Source organism: Dama dama, chromosome 11, assembly GCF_033118175.1.
Source record: "Dama dama isolate Ldn47 chromosome 11, ASM3311817v1, whole genome shotgun sequence".
In the NCBI taxonomy this organism is placed as follows: Eukaryota; Metazoa; Chordata; class Mammalia; order Artiodactyla; family Cervidae; genus Dama; species Dama dama.
In genome coordinates, this window is record NC_083691.1 from 33790239 (window position 1) to 33806873 (window position 16635).

The 16635-nt window shown below is 39.2% G+C and overlaps 1 protein-coding gene across 3 annotated transcripts in view; it reads right to left on the reverse strand.

The window, feature by feature from the left end:
• The window catches only part of RBKS (ribokinase), a 132894-nt gene that overhangs the window by 106408 nt on the left and 9851 nt on the right, over positions 1 to 16635 (reverse strand). The window lies entirely within an intron of this gene.

Consider the following 16635-nt stretch of genomic DNA (forward strand, 5'->3'; position numbering starts at 1 on the left):
CAGATTTATCTGGCCTCCCTGCATCCCAGCACCAGTCGCCTCTAGCTGGCTTCGTGCAGGTGCAACCTAACAGAACCTTGCCTTGGGCGACCCCCTCACCATTTCAGGGTTTCTGTTTCTGTTCTGGGCTGTCCTGCAGGACAGAGAAATCTGTTAAAATACATCAAGTATCTTGGTATAGATGCTTCTGCTTCTTGGCTTCACTTTCTCTGGCTCTTGCTTCCTGGATTATAGTCCAGCATAGAGGACATGCACTCAAGCCTTTGTTTTATCGATCTGCTTTCTGCTGAACCCAGATCAAGGCAGTTTATTGCTGATTTATTATTTTTTAAAAGTGAATGAGTTAAAGAGTGGAAAGTGGACTGGAGAGCAACTAGAAACTTAATTACAAATGGGCAGAAGACTTTCTGAATTAAAGATCCTAATTTACTTTGAATTAGGTTTTTCTATCTTTTACTTTTCTTTATTAAAGCCATGAAATTAAGGTCAGGTTCATGAAAGAACCTGCACAAAGTACTGTCCTCTGTATGAAAGCATCACCATGATTCTTCCCAATTCTAACATGAGCTCTCAGTAGGGTGTCAAAGACTGTACTCAAAGGAAAAAAAAAAAGGGAAGTAGTGCTGGTAGAAATATGGGCATCCCAGGTTGCTCAGTGGTAAATAATCTGCCTGCCAATGTAGGAGACTGGGGTTCAATTCTTGGGTGGGGAACATTCTCTGGAGGAGGAAATGGCAACCCACTCCGGTATTCTTGCCTAGAGAATTCCATGGGCAGAGCAGCCTGGCAGGCTACAGTCCACAGAGTCACAGAGCTGGACACCACTGAGCACACACTGGCGGAAATACCCTGTTGCTACCATTTAAAATTTTAAATAGTACAAATTTCTGAATGAAGGAGAAAACCAGTTATAAGAAATATATTTGAATTTAAAACAAATTTGTAGCTTTAAAGTGTCATGATATTTCAAAGTTGGACAGAAGGAACAACCAATAAATGTTTAGAGGTGGCCCCCCAGTCTCCTGGGCCATGAGAGGCCATGCAGTTAGAGCTTAGTTGTACAAGGCAGGCGTGAGCCACTTACAGACTGCATTACCTTTGACAGCTTTTCCCTCTTTGAACCAGAGTCTTCTCTTGCAAAACAGGTTTAATAATACTTGTCAACTCCTTAAATGCCTGGGTTTTGTACTCTGAGTTATTTCACTGACAGGTATTATCAGAACAACTTATCAATTGCTTTTAACTTCTTGACAATGACGTCCCTGTTAAAGATTCTCACAGATGATTCATACTGAAGGAAGGAATGACCTGGTGAAACAGGGATGAGAAGCCTTTTGACCAAAGAGGTCACACTGATATTGACTCCAGCCAAAAGTCAAAGGATGTGTTGCTTTTTGGCTTTTGAATTCCATCCTTTCTTCTTTTAGGCTGCAAGCTTCTGATACATGGTACACCCCTGTAACAGGGGATTGTACCATTCGTTTTTACCCAGTTAACATTCATTATGCTCATTTATTATTCCTACAGCCTGTATTTTTCACCCATATCTATTCTTCTCAGCATTTGTGTATGTCACATTTACAAGCATAAGAATAATTCCCAAACCAAGCTGGTGACAGCTATTTCTACCCTTGTAAAAAGAACTTAGCCTCGAAACTAAAACTTCATTTTGTGGAGCCTAACCTTACATTTGCAGACATACACTTAAGATTTATTTAAAGAAATGAAACATGAATTAGGCTTTAAATGCGTCTTAACTGATTTCCATTTCTAACTCTTTTCCTGGCTAAACAAGCCTGTGGCTAAAAAGTCATTTTGTCTGAAGATACAGCTACTCTTGAATTTATAGAACAGATAAACAATATTCTAGTCAGAAGTGGCCAGCGTTTCAGCGTGTCATATACTTGACTCTTATTTATTTAAATTTTGCTTATGTGTGAAAAAGCATGCTATGTAGGCACTGGAAGAGCCAGTAAAGCTTTAGCATGTCATGGTCTTCTTCCATGTTATGGTCTTCCATGGCATTTCATTCACTACTCCGCTCAAATGTTACCTCCTCGGAGAGGCCTTCCCAGACCACCTTACAGGTGAGATACCTGTACCTAACTGAATTTTTGTGAAGTATTCATTCATTCATTCTGACAAGAAGCACTGAGTATGTGAACCAGATCCAGGCTTTTAATTACTCATAATTGTGTTAGTTCTCTGTGTACCAATCCCCCTTGGGGTGAGGTGATGAGAGAAACCTTTAAATAATGAATTTTGGGAGCTGATGCAGGACAACCGCCATAGCTGCTGCTCCTCCTGCCGTCTAGGGTGGGACGGGCAAGGAGCGAGGGTGGGAGGGAGGGATGGGGAAGAAGAACATGACCTACTGACCTCTGCTCTGCAGTGTAAACCAATCCTCTTAGGGGAAAGGAGGGGTAGGCCTCTAGGTTTATAACCCCTAGAATGTAAATAAATGTATCCAAGGAAAAGTCTAAATATCTCCAGAGGTCTCTGACTTTTAGGCTTTGTTTGGCATTCAAAAACATTCTTTAATCCAAGTGCCAACAGACTTTCTCAGAAAGTCCTGATCGCACAGCAACGTGAAAACATTTATGGAGAACTGCTTCCCAACAATTTTCTTCATAGCAACACCATTGCCCAACATTACAGCACTCACTTTTCTCCTCTTGCCCTAGTTTCTTCTGAATTCATTGTACTCTGTTTCTTCTTCACTATACTTCCCTGGTGGCTCAGTGGTAAAGAATCCGCGTGCCAGTGCAGGAGACACAGAAGACCTGAGTTCAGTCCCTGGGTTGGGAAGACACTCTGGAGAAGGAAATGGCAACCCACTCCAGTATTCTTGCCTGGAGAATTCCATGGACAGAGGAGCCTGGTGGGCTACAGCCCATGGGGTCACAAAGAGTCGGACACAATTGAGGGAGTAACAGTGATGTGTTATTGACTCTCTTTTTCTATTTTTTGAGAAGTGACTGATCTAGGGTTTACAATATGCACTTTAACTTGGTTTATTTCCCAATGTTACTACTTTACTTAATAATGTAATTTACAGTAGTATTCTTCCATTTCCCCTTCTTAACCTTTGTGCTATTATTGGCATACATTTTACTTTGACATGATATAAATCTTACAATATTGCGTTATTTTTATTTAAATTGTCAACTGCCTTTTAAAGAAATTAAGAAATGAAGAAAATAACTCATTGCACTTACCCAAAGATTTACCACTTCTGGGGCTTTTCATGCCTTTGAGTGCATCTGAATTTCCATCCAGTATTATTTTAGTTTCCCCTAAAGAACTTCCTTCAGTATTTACTGTAGTGCAGGTTTCTAGTAAGAAATTCTCTTGACTATTGTTTTTGTATTTATTTCCCCATCATATTTGAAGGATATAGAATTTTATGTTGACAGTTTATTTTTCCAGTACTTGAAAGATTTCTTTTTTTTTTTTCTCCCCTGGTTTGCATTGTTTCCCACAAGAAGTCTGCAATCAATTTTTGTTCCCGTTATATAATGTGTATTTTTCTCTTTGGATACTTTTAGGAGTTTCTGTTTATAATTGGTTTGCAGGAATTTGATTATAGTGTCCTTTGCTATGGTTTATATTGTTTATTCTTCTTGGGGTTCATTGAAATTCTTAGATCTATGTGTTTATATTTTTTATAACATTTGAAAAAAATTCAGTCATTATTTCTTCAAATATTTTTGTGCCTCTCCCACTGTTTTTCTTCTTAGATTCCATTTACATACATGATACACTGCTTGTCTCACATCATAGAAGCTTTGTTCATTCTGCTCAGTCATTTTTTTCCCTCTGTGCTTCAGTTTCAGTTCAGTTCAGTTCAGTTTAGTCGCTCAGTTGTGTCCGACTCTTTGCCACCCCATGAATCGCAGCACTCCAGGCCTCCCTGTCCATCACCAACTCCTGGAGTTTACTCAAACTCATGTCCATCGAGTTGGTGATGCCATCCAGCCATCTCATCCTCTGTCGTCCCCTTCTCCTCCTGACCCCAATCCCTCCCAGCTTCAGGGTCTTTTCCAATGAGTCAACTCTGCATGAGGTGGCCAAAGTATTGGAGTTTCAGCTTCAACGTCAGTCCTTCCAGTGAACACCCAGGACTGATTTCCTTTAGGATGGACTGGTTGGATCTGCTTGCAGTCCAAGGGACTCTCAAGAGTCTTCTCCAACACCACAGTTCCAAAGCATCAATTTTTCGGTGCTCAGTTCTCTTCACAGTCCAACTCTCACATCCATACATGACCACTGGAAAAACCATAGCCTTGACTAGACGGACCTTTGTTGACAAAGTAATGTCTCTGCTTTTTAATATGCTGTCTAGGTTGGTCATAACTTTCCTTCCAAGGAGTAAGTGTCTTTTAATTTCATGGCTGCAATCACCATCTGCAGTGATTTTGCAGCCCAGAAAAATAGTCAGCCACTGCTTCCACTATTTCCCCATGTATTTCCCATGAAGTGATGGGACCAGATGCCATGATCTTAGTTTTCTGAATGTTGAGCTTTAAGCCAACTTTTTCACTCTCCTCTTTCACTTTCACCAAGAGGCTTTTTAGTTCCTCTTCACTTTCTGCCATAAGGGTGGTGTCATCTGCATATCTGAGATGCAGATAAATAACCTCAGATATGCAGATACTTCAGTTTAGATAATCTCTATTCTGTCTTTGAGCACAGTTATCTGTTCATAAACCCCTCCAGTGAATTTTTCATTTCAGATATTACATCTTTCATTTCTTAAACCTCCATTTGCTTCCTTGATACATCTTCCACTTTTCTCCTCAGTATATTCATGTTCCTCTTTAAATCACTGAGCATATTTATAAGGGCTCTTTTAAAATCCCTTTCTGCTAATTCCATTATCCTTGTTGTTTCTGTGTTGGTTTTGACTTTTATTTCTTGGTTATTGATAACATTTGCTTGATCTTGCACATGTACAGTAACTTTTGAGTGAATGGTGAACATTGCAACTATTATGTCAATGAGTATCTTAATTTTGTTGTATTTTCCCAAAGGGTTGAACTTTGTTTTTTCAGGCAGCTAAGTTGTGAGTCTGTTTGATCCTTTGAGGATTGTTTTTAAGAGTTGTTACAGTGAGTATAGAGTAGCCTTTACTTCAGGACAAGTTTACCCCTTTTCCTAAATCCAATAAATGGTCCTTATTGGGTCTCTACTGAATGCTCCAGGGGTTCAACAATGTCTCTGGCTGGACAGAACTCAACACCTCCCATTCCTATATAATCTCTGGGACATGTTCAGTTTAGAGCTCTCCAGTAGGAGCCCAGTTTTGTGGCGTTTCTTTTTTTTTAAACATTTATTTGGCTGTGCCAGGTTTTAGTTGTGGCACACAGCATCCTTAGTTGGGGCATGTGGGATCTAGTTCCCTGACTGGGGATCAAACCTGGGCTCCCTGCATTGGGAGTACAGTGTCTTAGCCACTGGACCAACAAGGAAGTCCCCAGTTTTGTGGAGTTTCTATGTATGTCCATTGAGGATTTAGTAATAGAATCTAAGGGACTCCGATGCAGATTTCTGGACCTTTCTCTGGTTAGTTTCCTCCTTCCCAGTATGTGTTGCCATAAATTCTAGCCACTGTAGTCTTCCTAAATTATAAACTCGGTTTTCTCAGCTCATGAGAAAATGCTACCATGCTTTCCTTGAACTCCTTCTCTTTGTGCCATGGTCGGTAACATGCTTCCAGGGCTCATTCTATTTGTTTCGTTAGTCTTCTGGATAATACTCCTGTTTGTCCAGTATCAGAAACAGTTGCTTCATATGTTCTGTCCCATTTTCTAGTGGTTTATAGTGGTAAGATAAGTCTAGTATTATTTATTCTAATACGGCCAGAAGTAAGTATTTTTGAACGAATGGTCTGTACCGTAAAAGCTGCTTAGATAGTTCTTCCAATGTAAATTGAGTCCTCTTCCAATAGAAGACTGAGTACAGAAGGCACCAGGAGAGGCATATAGGTCGAAGATTAAAAACTTTAAAGTACCAGCTAATGTCAACTATTCCTTCTGAATATATATATACATACATATGTATACATACACATATACATACACACATACATACATACGTACATACATATATATACGTATATATATATACACACATATATATGGCTTGCCAGGTGGCGCTAGTGGTAAAGAACCCGCCTGCGAATGCCGGAGACATAAGAGATGCAGGCTTGATCCTCGGGTTGGGAAGATCCCCTGGAGGAAGGGACGGCAACCCACTCCAGTATTGTTGCCTGGAGAACCCCTTGGACAGAGGAGCCTGGTGGGCTACAGTCCAGAGTTGCAAAGAGTCGGACACTACTAATGTGACTGAGCACACAAACAGACACACACACACATACATACCTCCTTACTCCCAGCTAAGAAAAGTCCTGGAGAAAGAAGAAAAGCTTGGATAGGTAGGTGCAGAATGAGCTAATTTTTGAACTACAAGTTGCAAGAGGAGAGGGCAGGAGAAATACATATATGTGTTTATGAGAGATCAGTAAGGGGGGACTGGACAAGACAGGATAGCAGAAAGGTATGTAGGATGAGCAAAGAACTACTGAGGCCAAAGCATTTATCAAAGTTCCTGATGAAAATGTTTTAATTCTTTGAAGAAGACAAGCAAAGTATGATAGTGACAAATAACTATAAAATCAATATTTTATTTTCTATTTTTCCAATTAATTATAGTACATTTTAAATTTCAAAATGACTTCTGTCACCACCATTGTAATTATCTGTAGGCTACTTCTTGCCATCTGCTGGTGTGTATGCTAAGTCACTTCATTCATGTCTGACTCTTTGTGAGTCTATGGACTGTGGCTCTCCAGGCTCCTCTGTCCATGGGATTCTCCGAGCAAGAATACTGGAGTGGGTTGCCATTTCCTTTTCCAGGGCATCTTCCCAACCCAGGGATTGAACCCATGTGTCCTGGGGCTCCTGCATTGAAGGCAGGTTCTTTACTGCTAAGCCACCATTCTTTACCGTCTCCTATGACTCCTGCATTGGCAGGTGGGTTCTTTACCACATGTGCCACCTGGGAAGTCCAGCTGTTAGGTGGATGAGCCTAAATTATAATTCTGGACTTAGAAATCTACTGCCATGGTCTTTAAACCACTCAATACTACTTTTTTTGACAATCAACTTTCAATTTTTTTAAATGAAAACTTAAAAAAAACTACTCTCTTAGCAATATAGTATTATTTACTATAGTCACCTTGTTACACTACATCCTTACAATTTTTTTATAATGGGAAGTTTGTTCCTTTAGAGCCCATACCCATTTTGCTCACTTCTGAACCCCACCTCTGGCAACCAATAGTCAATTCTTTGTATTTATGAGCTTAGTTTTTAAATTGAAAAAATTTTTTAAAGATCCCACATATAAGTGATATCAAAAGGTATTTGTCTGACTTATTTCACTTAGCATAATGGCATCCAGGTCTATTTATATTGTTGCAAATTTTAATTTTTTTCTTATGGCTGAATAATAATTCCATTGTATATATGTATAACCACATTTTCTTTAACTGTTCATACATCAATGGGCCCTTAGGTTGTTAGTTCTATTTTTAATTTTTTGAGGAACCTCCATTCTGTTTTTCAGAGTGGCTGCACCAATTTACATTCCCACCAACAGTGCACAATGGTTCCCTTTTCTCCAATGCTTATTTCTTGTCTTTTTGATAATGGCCACTCTAACAGGTGTGAGATGATAATATATTGTGCTTTTGATTTGCATTTTCTTCATGATTAGTGATCATCATTAGTGACTGAGCATCTTTTCATGTACCTGTGGATCATCTATAGGTCTTTGGAAAAATGTCTATTCAGAACTTCTGCCCATTTTTTAGTTATGTGTGTGTGTATATATATATATGCTATTGAATTGTGTGAGTTCTTTATATATTTTAGATATTTTTCCTCAATTTTGACTATAATACTGGACCTTCAGTAGCTATGACAGATATTTTTAATATTTTTATGACCATAGAAAACAGCAAGTGCTGTATTCAAAAAGACTTGTAGTTCATTGCATTCCTCTACTCCCTTTGACTGTGGCACCAAGTGATATTACACAGGAGAGCAGTGGCCTCCACACAATGTCATGATAGAGAAGTGTTCATGTGGCTGCAGGACCTTTGCTGCGTCATGGGGGATCTTTCTGCTGTGCTGCACAGACTCTCCAGTTGTGAAACGTGGGCTTAGTAGTTGCGGTGTGCAGGCTTAGTTGCTTCATGGAATGTGGAATCCTAGTTCCCTAATTAACCAGGAATTGAACCTGCACTCCCTGCATTGCAGGACAGATTCTTAACCAATGGATCACAAGAGAAGTCCTGATAAATGTTCATTCTTAAAATTTAACTTGTATTTTGAATCTCTTTGCATACCCTATTCCCTATGATTGGAAATGTCTTTCCCCTGCTTCTTTTTGGAGCCAGTCTATATGCGTCCCTTAAAATTCAATTCAGTTATTACTCCCTCTTGGAGTCTGAATGTAACTGTGTGGGTTAGCTGCCCTGCCTCCACTCTCTAGCAGTCTCTGCCTGCTGTCTCTCATAGACTGTATCCCATCTGCTTCTGTATCACCCTGGCCTAAGATTTTGCCCATACACACCAAGTGTCCAATAAACGGCTGTTAAGATATATGTACATCAATAGTGCCAGATACCATTTCTTGTTCTTTTTAAAAAATATTTATTTATTTGGCTGTGCTAGGTCTTAGTTGTGGCATGCAGGGTCTTTGATCTTAATTGCAGCATGTGGGATCTTTGTTCCCTGACCAGGGATGGAACTGGGCCCCCTGAACTGGCAGCATGGAGTCTTAGCCACTGGACCACCAGGGAAGTCCTCAGATACCATTCTTTGAGTGCTTATAAGACAAATAGTGCACTAAGCATCTTATGACTGCTAAGTCACTTAATCCTTACAATAACCCCAAGACAAGGTTATTATTTTCATCTCCATTTCACAGATAAGAAGAATGAGAATTAGATTAAAAAACATACCCAAGTTCACCCAGTAAAAGAAGGCAGAGCCAGAATTCAAACCAAGGTTGGTCTGACTCCAAAACCCATATAAGATATTATGTACAAATGTATTCAATGTCCCTTGGAATTATTTATATTTCATGTTTTTATAATTTCTCACATAATTTTTGGTAGCTGTACTTTTGAAGAACATTGGAATTTTGCAAGCTGAACCAAGATGGTAAGGTGGGAAAACCAAATAATGGTGTTCTTTTCCTTAGAGTTCAGAAAGAATTAAGTTGATGGATCAAAGAAGAAATCCACTGATATTTAGGAAGTAATGGATACTGAGTTATAACAACAACAAAAAGTTACAAGCATACCTCAGAGATATTTCTGATTCAGATCCCAACCAGCACAATAAAACAAATATTTCAATAAAGTGAGTCACATGAGTTTTTATTTCCCAGTGCATGTAAGTTACCTTTATATTATACTGTAGTCTATTAATGTGCAATAGCGTTACATCTAAAAAAAAACAGCATACCTATCTTAGTTAAAAATACTTCATTGCTAAAAAATGCTAACCATCATCTGAGCCTTCAGTGAGTCATAAGCTTTTAGCTGGTAGAGTGTCCTGTCTCGATGTTGATGGCTGCTGACTGATCAGGGTGAGATAGCTGTGGCAATTTCTTAAACTAGAACAACAATAAAGTTTGCCACATCAATTGACTCTTCCTTTCATGAACGATTTCTCTTTACAGTGTGCAGTGCTGTCTGATAGCATTTTACCTTCAGCAGAACTTCTTTCAAGTTTTGAGTCAATCCTTTCAAATCCTGCTGCTGCTTTACCAACTAAGTTTATATAATATTCTAACCCCTTTGTTATTGTTTAAACAATCTTCATAGCATCTTTACCAGGAGTAGATTCCATCTCATGAAACCACTTTCTTTGCTCATCCACAAGCAGCAGCTCCTCATCTGTTCAAATTTTGTCATGAGATTGCAGCAATTCAGTCATATTTCAGGCTCCATTTCTAATTCTAGTTCTTTTTCTATTTCTACCACATGTGCAGTTACTTCCTCCATTGAAGTCTTAAACCCTCAAAGTTATTCGTTAGGTTTGGAATCAACTTCTTCCAAACTCCTGTTAATATTAATATTTTGACCTCTTCCTATGAATCACAAATGTTCTTAACAGCATCTAGAATGGTGAATCCTTTTCAGAAGATTTTAAATTAACTTTGCCCAAATTCATCAGAGGAGTCACTCTGGCAGGTTTAGCCTCATGGAATGTATTACTTAAATAATAAGATGTAAAAGTTGAGATTACTTCTTGATTCATGGGCTGCAGAATGGATGCTGTGTTAGCAGGCATCTCGAAACATTAATCTCTTTGTAAACAACATTAACCTCAGTGTACATATTCATCAGAGCTCTTGGGTGACCAGGTACACTGTCAATGAACACTAATATTTTGAAAGGATTTTTTCTTTTTTTTTCCCCCTGAGCAGTAGGTCTCAATAGTGAGCTTAAATAAATATTGCAAACAGATGTGCTGATATCCAGGCTTTGTTGTTCCATTTACAGAGCACAGGCAGAGTAGATTTAGCCTAATTCTTAAAAGACCTAGGATTTTCAAAACGGTACATGAGCACTGGCTTCAACTTTGAGTGGCCAGATGCATTAGCCCCTAACAAGAAAGTCAGCCTGCCCTTTGAAGCCAGGCATTGACTTCTCTCTAGCTATGCAAGTGCTAGATGGTATCTTCTAATATGCAGCTCCTTTGTCTGCACTGACAGTCTTCTGTTTAGTGTAGCCACCTTCTTATGATCTTAGCTAGATCTTCTGGATAACCTGCTGCAGCTTCTACATCAGCACTGGCTGCTTCACCTTGCACTTTGATGTTACGGAGATGGCTTCTTTCCTTAAATATCATGAACCAACCTCTCTGCTGGCTTCAAACGTTCCTTCTGCAGCTTCCTCACCTATCTCAGCCTTCACAGGATTGAAAAGATTAGGGCCTTGCTCTGGATTAGGTTTTGGTTTAAGGAAATATTGTAATTGGTTTGATCTTCCATCCAGACCACTAAAATTTTCTCCATATCAGCAATAAGACTGTTTTGCTTTCTTACTATTTTATGTGTTCACAAGAGTGAACTTTTAATTTCCTTCAAGAACTCTTCCTTGGCAGTCAAAACTTGGGTAACTCTTTGACACAAGAGGACCATCTTTCAACCTCTCTCTGCTTTAGACATGCCTTCCTCACTCAGCTTAATCATTTCCAGCTTTTGATTGGAGCCTGAAATATGAGAGAGAGGTGTGCGACCCTTTCACTTGAACACGTGGAGGCCACTATAGGGTTACTAACTGGCCTAATTTCAATATTGTTGGTTGTCTCAGGAAACAGGGAGGTGTGAGGAGAGGGAGAGAGACGGGGGAATGGCCGGTCAGTGGAGCAGTCAGAACACACAAAACATTTATCAAGTTTGAAGTCTTATATGGACATGATTCAGCAGCTCAAAACAATTACAATAGCAACATCAAAGATCCCTGATCACAGATCACAGTAACAAATACAACAATAGTGAAAAAGTTTGGAATAGTGTAAGAATTACGAAAATGTGACACAGAGACATGAAGTGTGCACATGCTGTTGAAAAAAACGGCATTGACAGACTCTCTCCATGCAAGGCTGGTATAAAATTTCCATTTGTGAAAAACATATCTGTGAAGCACAATAAAATGATGTTATACCTGTACTGAAGAACTGCTTATAATCTTTATCAAGTCTGAAGGACTTTAGAGTTGAATTTCTTTAAGAGTTTTGGCAGAGTACAGTTGACCCTTGAACAACTAGCTTGAATTGTGTTGGTCCACTTATAGTCAGATTTTTTTTCACTAAATACACACTATTGTGCCACATGACCTGTGGCTGGTTGAATCCACGTATGTGGAACCATAGATATGGGGGGGGGGGCGGTGACTTAACCCCTGCATTATTCAAGAGTCAACTGTACTTATTTGCAAACAGGTAACTGAAAATTTGGATTTGTTATTTCTCACTTGAAAAATGAAGATTTCTAATTTAGAAAAAATCAATATTATTGCTATCACAGTCTATGGATTATATAGCATTTTAAACCAGCGGTAAAGCTCCAGATGTAAAATATAATATGTAAGGTTCTTAAAAACTACTGCACAAGTTACTTTCTGCAATATTATGGAAGAATTGCATTCGAAAAAAAATTTTGGCCACAGAGGAAAAGCCAGTATCTAAAATGTGATATATTTGGGAAACAAACTAAAAACAAAACAAAACACCTCCAAGCCCCAAAACACCCAAACCCCAAACAAAACCCCCAAGTTTTGTTTAGAAAGCAGATCGACCATATACATACAAAGATCATTTATACCTGCCTGCCTTCTGCAGATATACAAGAAATGCCCCAAGTCAAGCTAGTATTATAAAAACTGTGAAGAAAGTAAAGTAAGATAGATGGAGATATTTAAAGTGCTCACATGAAGATTTTAAGAAGATAATCAGTTGTCATAAGAACTTTGCACAATTCAAAGAAATCCTCCCCATGACCTTTGTTGTATGACCTTATTATACAACGAAAGGGTAACTCATCACCATGTGGAGAATACTAACAAGTGATTGAAATTATATCCAATGAGGCAGATTTTGAGGTAGTATTCTTGCGTGGGAAATCTCATGGACAGAGAAGTTGGCGGGCCACAGTCCACGGGGTCACAAAAGAGGTGGACATGACTGAGCAACTGCACATAATTATGGAAGAAATACATTGGAATCATCTCAGACCTGTTTGGGATACTCAGTTCAACTGTCAGCACACATTAATTATGGTACTATATTCCAGGCTCTGTCTGGAGGTTCTGGGGACATCCACACCCTGTCCTCACCGAGCTTACAGTCCAGTGCTAACACTGCAAGCTCACTGTCACAATGGAGGAAGATCCAGCCACTTAACTAGGAGGTAACTATCCTTAGCAGAACTCATGTAATTCAAGAACTGATATCCATTTTGTCACTGTTCTGTGACACAGTGTGTCAGGAGTTAACATTCTGTATTATCACAGCTGAGAGACTGTATAACCAGGTATTTGCTGTTGTTTAGTTGTTAGGTTGTGTCTGACTCTTTGTGACCCCATGGACTGCAGCACGCCAGACTCCTCTGTCTATGAGATTTCCCATAACCATGTATGGTGCCACTTAAAAACTGATGTGCTCATCTGTACCAAGGATGACTCCCCAGGGTCAGGAATAACTCTACTCCCATTCTCTCAAAGGGTAATTTCTCCAAAAAATTGAGTGTGTTTTGCCACATTCACATGACTTCACAGTGCCTGGTTTTATTGATTAACCGCTAACCTCTACCTTGGTGGCACATTAAAAATCTATGATGGCAGGATGGGAGGGAGAAGGGAGGCTCAAGAGGGAGGGGACATATATATAATTATGGCTGATTCACGTTATTGTATAGCAGAAACCAACACAACATTGTAAAGCAGTTATCTTCCAATTAAAAAATAAAAACATATTTTTTCTCTCTGAAAAAAAAAAAAAAAAAAAAAAGAAGAAGAAGATAACTGGGCTTTCCTAGTAGCTGAGACAGTAAAGCATCCCCTTGCAATGCAGGAGACCTGGGTTTGATCCCTGGGTCGGGAAGATCCCCTGGAGAAGGAAATGGCAACCCACTCAAGTATTCTTATCTGGAGAATCCCCATGGACAGAGGAACCTGGTGGGCTACAATCCATGGGGTCACAAAGATAATTGTAAAGGTGACTACTTTAGTTATTAAATACTTCTCTATCTTTATTGATCACATTAAAAAAAATCTATGGGAGGAATTTATTTAAAAAATATTGATGACTGGGCCCTATCCCTGGAAGTCTAGTTTAATTGATTCTAAGGGCAGCCAGTGTTGAGATCTTTTTCTTCTTCATTTCCATAGTGTCTTATGCTAGTCAATTTGACTTATGGAGTCAATTTTTTAGCTCTACTTTCACTTTTACTCTGTTAGTTCCTTTGCTAGAGAAAGAACTCTCTTTCATACTAGACTCCTCACAACTTTTTTTTTTTCCTCTGAACACTCTCATTTAAAATCTCAAAGGGAGGGCAACAGAATAATGGACAAGACACATGGACAGGCAATTCTTGAAAGAAGAAATACAAACCAACAAACATCTGAGAAAAAACTCAATCTCACTAGTAGTAAAACAAGAGAACATTTATCACCTTTCAAACGAGCAGTGTGTTGGTTAGTTTTCTAGGAAATAGGTGTTTCTCACATTGCTGGTGGGAGTGTATTTCAGAACACTTTTTATGAAGGCAAATTGGAAATATATTATACAAAAATGTTATTTCCCTTGATCTAGAGATTCTGTATCTAGGAATTTTCCTAAGGAAAAGGAAACAAGTCCAAAAGATAAGAGTTCAAAGAAATTTATCAAAGCAAACAGATCAACTTACAGATATAAATTTAGGACACTCTATCTTCAAGTAATACAGTGGTGAAACCATGCTGTTGCTTAGCGTGGGGTTAGTGGAGAAGGTGTGATGTTTACTGAGCTCCTCTGCTCATCTGCTGCACAGACACCCCCTCCCCCACCAAGCGTACACTTGTAACATGTATGCATGCACAAGGGAGATACATAGTTGCATAAGAGGACATAAAAGAGGGATCACTAGGCAGGACCTGCCTCTTGAGAAACCTGTATGCAGGTCAGGAAGCAACAGTTACAACAGGACATGGAACAACAGACTGGTTCCAAATAGGAAAAGGAGTATGTCAAGGCTGTATATTGTCACCCTGCTTATTTAACTTATATGCAGAGTACATCATGAGAAACGCTGGGCTGGATGAAGCACAAGCTGGAATCAAGATTGCTGGGAGAAATATCAATAACCTCAGATATGCAGATAACCACCAACTGTGAAGAGAAAGTGAAGAAGAACTAAAGTGCCTCTTGATGAAAGTGAAAGAGGAGAGTAAAAAAGTTGGCTTAAAGCTCAACATTCAGAAAACTAAGATCATGGCATCTGGTCCCATCACTTCATGGGAAATACATGGGGAAATAGTGGAAGCAGTGGTTGACTCTATTTTTATGGGCTCCAAAATTGCTGCAGATGGTGATTGCAGCCATGAAATTAAAAGACGCTTACTGCTTGGAAGGAAAGTTATGGCCAACCTAGACAGCATATTAAAAAGCAGAGACATTACTTTGTCAACAAAGGTCCGTCTAGTCAAGGCTATGGTTTTTCCAGTGGTCATGTATGGATGTGAGAGTTGGACTATGAAGAAAGCTGAGTGCTGAAGAATTGATGCTTTTGAACTGTGGTGTTGGAGAAGACTCTTGAGAGTCCCTTGGACTGCAAGCAGATCCAACCAGTCCATCCTAAAGGAAATCAGTCCTGGGTGTTCATTGGAAGGACTGATGTTGAAGCTGAAACTCCAATACTTTGGCCACTTGATGGGAAGAGGTGACTCATCTGAAAAGACCCTGATGCTGGGAAAGATTGAGGGCAGGAGGAGAAGGGGACAACAGAGGATGAGATGGTTGGATGGCATCACCGACTCAATGGACATGGGTTTGGGTGGACTCCGGGAGTTGGTGATGGACAGGGAGGCCTGGAGTGCTGCAGTTCATGGGGTTGCAAAGAGTTGGACACTACTGAGCAACTGAACTGAACTGAACTAGGTAGGAGCTAAAAAAATAACAGACAAAAGAAAAAAATCTTACCCAGGTTTTATAAACTAGAATAGAGAAAGGAGGCTTAAACAGATAAGATGAAAAATAGGCAGTTTAAAAAGAAATGGAAGATAGGAAAGGAAAAGTACAATTGCTACGGAAAATAATATGATGGTTTCTCAAAAAATTAAACAGAATTACCATATGATCCAGCACTTCCAGGTACGTACCCAAAAGAACTGAAAACAAGGACTTGGAACAGATATTATACAGCCATGTTTCATAGTAGTATTATTTACAGTAGCAAAACTGGAAGCAATGCAGTGTCCATCAATGGATGAATGGATAAACAAAATGTGGTGTCTACACACTGGAATAGTATTCAGACTTACAAAAGAAGGAAATTCTGATACATGCTAAAACATAGATAAACTTTAAAGATATCATGCTAAGTGAAATGCTAAGTGAAATAAGTCAGTCACAAAATGACAAATACTGTATGATTCCACTTACATGAGGTACAAAGAAAAGTCAAATTCATAAAGAAAAGTAGAATGGTGGTTGCCAGGGGCTGATGGGGGAGGGGTGATGGAGTTATTATTTAAATGAGGTCAAAGTTTAGGTTTGGGAAAATGAACAGTTTTTAATTATGGACCTTCTGAGTGAGTGGTTCTCAACCCTGATACATATTAAAATTATCAGAAAGTAATACAAAAAACCCCAAGGGGGACGCTCTGTCTAGCCGGAGGAAATCGACCAAGTAGGGCGGGTCGATTTTTAAACCATTTTAAAATTTTCCCTGCTGCAGCTAGGATGACAAAGACTGCTGTAGGCCAGAGGAAATAAAATATTGTGATTTTTCTATAACTTAAAAAAATAAGTCCTGGAGATGGATGGTGATGACGATTGAATGTACTTGATACCA